Below are 6,000 nucleotides of genomic sequence, written 5' to 3' on the forward strand. Positions count from 1 at the left end.
AGCCAGCTGGGTGGCCTTGGGTCAGTCACAGCTCTCTCAGAGCTCTCTCAGCCTCACCCCCTCACAGGATGTTTGTTGTTGTGGGGATAATAATGACACACTTTGTAAACCGCTCTGAGTGGGTGTTAAGTCATCTTGAAGGGTGGTATATAACTCACATTTTATGATTTATGAGATGAGATGTGTTAATGACACGCTTCCAATGATGTCAAGGGGTGTGGCATATGCTAATGGGTGATGCTAATGAGTTCCTCCAGCTCTTTTTCTATGAAGTGACCCCTGCTTATGTCTTTTATAGGTTGCCTTTCTCACTGAGACTCCAGGCAGATTACATTTCCATAAACCATGCCATAGGGTGAATAAACATAAGTTTACAAAGACCGAGCATTAGCAGGAATCCAACACAGAGTAGAAGAAATTCTGAAACAGAACATAAGCAATTCTAGGGCTGAAATTACAAAACGTAGAAGTACCCAGTAGGATCATACTTGAAGCACAGGTAGCACCTAGGAGCATACACTTAAAGCAACTGATAGGATTTGAGGCAACACGGTGGTGAAGTCTATGGTCCCTAACTCGTTAGTGAAGCATTTGACAGACACACAAAACAGATACCGTTGACCTCTTATCGCTGGGGCTAATCCAAGATCTAGGGGGCAGGCTCACTGCAGGCCAGAGGCCCCGGACTGAGAGCCAAACTACAAGTGACGCCTGACACAGGTTGGACACTTGTCAGCTTCCCTCAAGTTTTGAGGGGAAATGTAGGCATCCTGGACTTGCAGCTGTAATGGAGAGCCAAGCTGTAAAACCAGGGCGCCTACATTTCCCATCAAAACTTGAGGGAAGCTGACAAGTGTCCAACCTGTGTAAGGCGTCACTTGTAGTCTGGCTCTGAGAGCGCTTGGCTCTCGCCCTTCCGCCTGCACCAAGCCCTTGTGCCTAAGGGGAAACCCTGCGCCAGAGGAGAAAGAGAAACCCAGCCCGGAGCTCCTTCAGCCAGCAAAGAGATGCTCCTGTCCTTCCTTTCCCACTCATTTGTCCTCACAACAGTCCTAGAAGGAAGGTCCATCTGGGAGGAAGTGGCTTGCCAGAGGCCACTAAATGGAGATTGTGATCGAAGGAGGATTTAAATCTGGATCTCTCCATCCAGGCCTGCCGTTCTGTCCGCGTAACTCTCTTCCATCCCCGTGCTTCTGGTGCACAAGGGGGATGAGAGTCTCTTGGCCTGTTGATCTGAGCCCAGCGGGGGTCCTAACAAGCATTCTCACCTCTTCCCCAGCTGCTTCTGGCTCAGGACAGAGAAGAGGGGGGCAGCCCAGTCATCCGCTTCCTCAACCCCCCAGAGACTTTGGAGCAGCAGGGCTACCTCCTCCGTGTCTTCTATCGATGCAAGGGGAAGCAGGTGGCGCACGTCCAGGTCTTGGCTTCTTCCGCTGCGAGGCTGCACGTACCTGTGTTCAAGAGGCGGTGGGCACGCAGTCTCAGAGCCAGGGCCCAAACGAAGGAGGTCAAGCTGGACTTGCCGGACCGGCTGCTCTACAGACAGACAGGACGACATTATCAAGCATGCCATTGCCATCCGGGACCTGGAGCTGAGAGCCTGGATCAGCGACGACCGGAGGGCAAGGGGAGGAGTGTCACAGCCGAGCGTGCCGTACGAGGAAGGGGCTGCCAGAACCTCTCGCCCTCTGCAGCGTGCGTCCCTGCTCAGGAGGCCCTTCAAAGCTCACCCTCGGTGCCTCCACTGGGACCAGCAGATCCTCTGGGACGTGTGGCGAGTAAGGGGCCTGAAGTGCAGAGCCCCGCTAGGTGAGAGGGCTGGGGCTTGGAAGGGGCTAGGGCTTAACAACAATGACAACATCCGGCAACTTAACACTCGCTCAGAGAGTTTTACAAAATGTGTTATTATTATCCCCACGACAATCACCCTGTGAGTTGAGTGGCGCTGAGACAGCCAGTTTGGTGTCGTGGTTAAGAGAGTGGGACTCTAATCTGGAGAACAGGGTTTGATTTCCCGCTCCTCCGCTTGAAGCCAGCTGGGTGGCCTTGGGTCAGTCACAGCTCTCTCAGAGCTCTCTCAGCCTCACCCCCTCACAGGATGTTTGTTGTTGTGGGGATAATAATGACACACTTTGTAAACCGCTCTGAGTGGGTGTTAAGTCATCTTGAAGGGTGGTATATAAATCACATTTTATGATTTATGAGATGAGATGTGTTAATGACACGCTTCCAATGATGTCAAGGGGTGTGGCATATGCTAATGGGTGATGCTAATGAGTTCCTCCAGCTCTTTTTCTATGAAGTGACCCCTGCTTATGTCTTTTATAGGTTGCCTTTCTCACTGAGACTCCAGGCAGATTACATTTCCATAAACCATGCCATAGGGTGAATAAACATAAGTTTACAAAGACCGAGCATTAGCAGGAATCCAACACAGAGTAGAAGAAATTCTGAAACAGAACATAAGCAATTCTAGGGCTGACAATAGACACCGTAGAAGTACCCAGTAGGATCATACTTGAAGCACAGGTAGCACCTAGGAGCATACACTTAAAGCAACTGATAGGATTTGAGGCAACACGGTGGTGAAGTCTATGGTCCCTAACTCGTTAGTGAAGCATTTGACAGACACACAAAACAGATACCGTTGACCTCTTATCGCTGGGGCTAATCCAAGATCTAGGGGGCAGGCTCACTGCAGGCCAGAGGCCCCGGACTGAGAGCCAAACTACAAGTGACGCCTGACACAGGTTGGACACTTGTCAGCTTCCCTCAAGTTTTGAGGGGAAATGTAGGCATCCTGGACTTGCAGCTGTAATGGAGAGCCAAGCTGTAAAACCAGGGCGCCTACATTTCCCATCAAAACTTGAGGGAAGCTGACAAGTGTCCAACCTGTGTAAGGCGTCACTTGTAATCTGGCTCTGAGAGCGCTTGGCTCTCGCCCTTCCGCCTGCACCAAGCCCTTGTGCCTAAGGGGAAACCCTGTGCCAGAGGAGAAAGAGAAACCCAGCCCGGAGCTCGTTCAGCCAGCAAAGAGATGCTCCTGTCCTTCCTTTCCCACTCATTTGTCCTCACAACAGTCCTAGAAGGAAGGTCCATCTGGGAGGAAGTGGCTTGCCAGAGGCCACTAAATGGAGATTGTGATCGAAGGAGGATTTAAATCTGGATCTCTCCATCCAGGCCTGCCGTTCTGTCCGCGTAACTCTCTTCCATCCCCGTGCTTCTGGTGCACAAGGGGGATGAGAGTCTCTTGGCCTGTTGATCTGAGCCCAGCGGGGGTCCTAACAAGCATTCTCACCTCTTCCCCAGCTGCTTCTGGCTCAGGACAGAGAAGAGGGGGGCAGCCCAGTCATCCGCTTCCTCAACCCCCCAGAGACTTTGGAGCAGCAGGGCTACCTCCTCCGTGTCTTCTATCGATGCAAGGGGAAGCAGGTGGCGCACGTCCAGGTCTTGGCTTCTTCCGCTGCGAGGCTGCACGTACCTGTGTTCAAGAGGCGGTGGGCACGCAGTCTCAGAGCCAGGGCCCAAACGAAGGAGGTCAAGCTGGACTTGCCGGACTGGCTGCTCTACAGACAGACAGGACGACATTATCAAGCATGCCATTGCCATCCGGGACCTGGAGCTGAGAGCCTGGATCAGCGACGACCGGAGGGCAAGGGGAGGAGTGTCACAGCCGAGCCTGTCGTACGAGGAAGGGGCTGCCAGAACCTCTCGCCCTCTGCAGCGTGCGTCCCTGCTCAGGAGGCCCTTCAAAGCTCACCCTCGGTGCCTCCACTGGGACCAGCAGATCCTCTGGGACGTGTGGCGAGTAAGGGGCCTGAAGTGCAGAGCCCCGCTAGGTGAGAGGGCTGGGGCTTGGAAGGGGCTAGGGCTTAACAACAATGACAACATCCGGCAACTTAACACTCGCTCAGAGAGTTTTACAAAATGTGTTATTATTATCCCCACGACAATCACCCTGTGAGTTGAGTGGCGCTGAGACAGCCAGTTTGGTGTCGTGGTTAAGAGAGTGGGACTCTAATCTGGAGAACAGGGTTTGATTTCCCGCTCCTCCGCTTGAAGCCAGCTGGGTGGCCTTGGGTCAGTCACAGCTCTCTCAGAGCTCTCTCAGCCTCACCCCCTCACAGGATGTTTGTTGTTGTGGGGATAATAATGACACACTTTGTAAACCGCTCTGAGTGGGTGTTAAGTCATCTTGAAGGGTGGTATATAAATCACATTTTATGATTTATGAGATGAGATGTGTTAATGACACGCTTCCAATGATGTCAAGGGGTGTGGCATATGCTAATGGGTGATGCTAATGAGTTCCTCCAGCTCTTTTTCTATGAAGTGACCCCTGCTTATGTCTTTTATAGGTTGCCTTTCTCACTGAGACTCCAGGCAGATTACATTTCCATAAACCATGCCATAGGGTGAATAAACATAAGTTTACAAAGACCGAGCATTAGCAGGAATCCAACACAGAGTAGAAGAAATTCTGAAACAGAACATAAGCAATTCTAGGGCTGACAATAGACAACATAGAAGTACCCAGTAGGATCATACTTGAAGCACAGGTAGCACCTAGGAGCATACACTTAAAGCAACTGATAGGATTTGAGGCAACACGGTGGTGAAGTCTATGGTCCCTAACTCGTTAGTGAAGCATTTGACAGACACACAAAACAGATACCGTTGACCTCTTATCGCTGGGGCTAATCCAAGATCTAGGGGGCAGGCTCACTGCAGGCCAGAGGCCCCGGACTGAGAGCCAAACTCCAAGTGACGCCTGACACAGGTTGGACACTTGTCAGCTTCCCTCAAGTTTTGAGGGGAAATGTAGGCATCCTGGTCTTGCAGCTGTAATGGAGAGCCAAGCTGTAAAACCAGGGCGCCTACATTTCCCATCAAAACTTGAGGGAAGCTGACAAGTGTCCAACCTGTGTAAGGCGTCACTTGTAGTCTGGCTCTGAGAGCGCTTGGCTCTCGCCCTTCCGCCTGCACCAAGCCCTTGTGCCTAAGGGGAAACCCTGCGCCAGAGGAGAAAGAGAAACCCAGCCCGGAGCTCGTTCAGCCAGCAAAGAGATGCTCCTGTCCTTCCTTTCCCACTCATTTGTCCTCACAACAGTCCTAGAAGGAAGGTCCATCTGGGAGGAAGTGGCTTGCCAGAGGCCACTAAATGGAGATTGTGATCGAAGGAGGATTTAAATCTGGATCTCTCCATCCAGGCCTGCCGTTCTGTCCGCGTAACTCTCTTCCATCCCCGTGCTTCTGGTGCACAAGGGGGATGAGAGTCTCTTGGCCTGTTGATCTGAGCCCAGCGGGGTCCTAACAAACATTCTCACCTCTTCCCCAGCTGCTTCTGGCTCAGGACAGAGAAGAGGGGGGCAGCCCAGTCATCCGCTTCCTCAACCCCCCAGAGACTTTGGCGCAGCAGGGCTACCTCCTCCGTGTCTTCTATCGATGCAAGGGGAAGCAGGTGGCGCACGTCCAGGTCTTGGCTTCTTCCGCTGCGAGGCTGCACGTACCTGTGTTCAAGAGGCGGTGGGCACGCAGTCTCAGAGCCAGGGCCCAAACGAAGGAGGTCAAGCTGGACTTGCCGGACCGGCTGCTCTACAGACAGACAGGACGACATTATCAAGCATGCCATTGCCATCCGGGACCTGGAGCTGAGAGCCTGGATCAGCGACGACCGGAGGGCAAGGGGAGGAGTGTCACAGCCGAGCGTGCCATACGAGGAAGGGGCTGCCAGAACCTCTCGCCCTCTGCAGCGTGCGTCCCTGCTCAGGAGGCCCTTCAAAGCTCACCCTCGGTGCCTCCACTGGGACCAGCAGATCCTCTGGGACGTGTGGCGAGTAAGGGGCCTGAAGTGCAGAGCCCCGCTAGGTGAGAGGGCTGGGGCTTGGAAGGGGCTAGGGCTTAACAACAATGACAACATCCGGCAACTTAACACTCGCTCAGAGAGTTTTACAAAATGTGTCATTATTATCCCCACAACAATCACCCTGTGAGTTGAGT

This window comes from Eublepharis macularius, chromosome 3, assembly GCF_028583425.1.
Source record: "Eublepharis macularius isolate TG4126 chromosome 3, MPM_Emac_v1.0, whole genome shotgun sequence".
Lineage (NCBI taxonomy): Eukaryota > Metazoa > Chordata > Lepidosauria > Squamata > Eublepharidae > Eublepharis > Eublepharis macularius.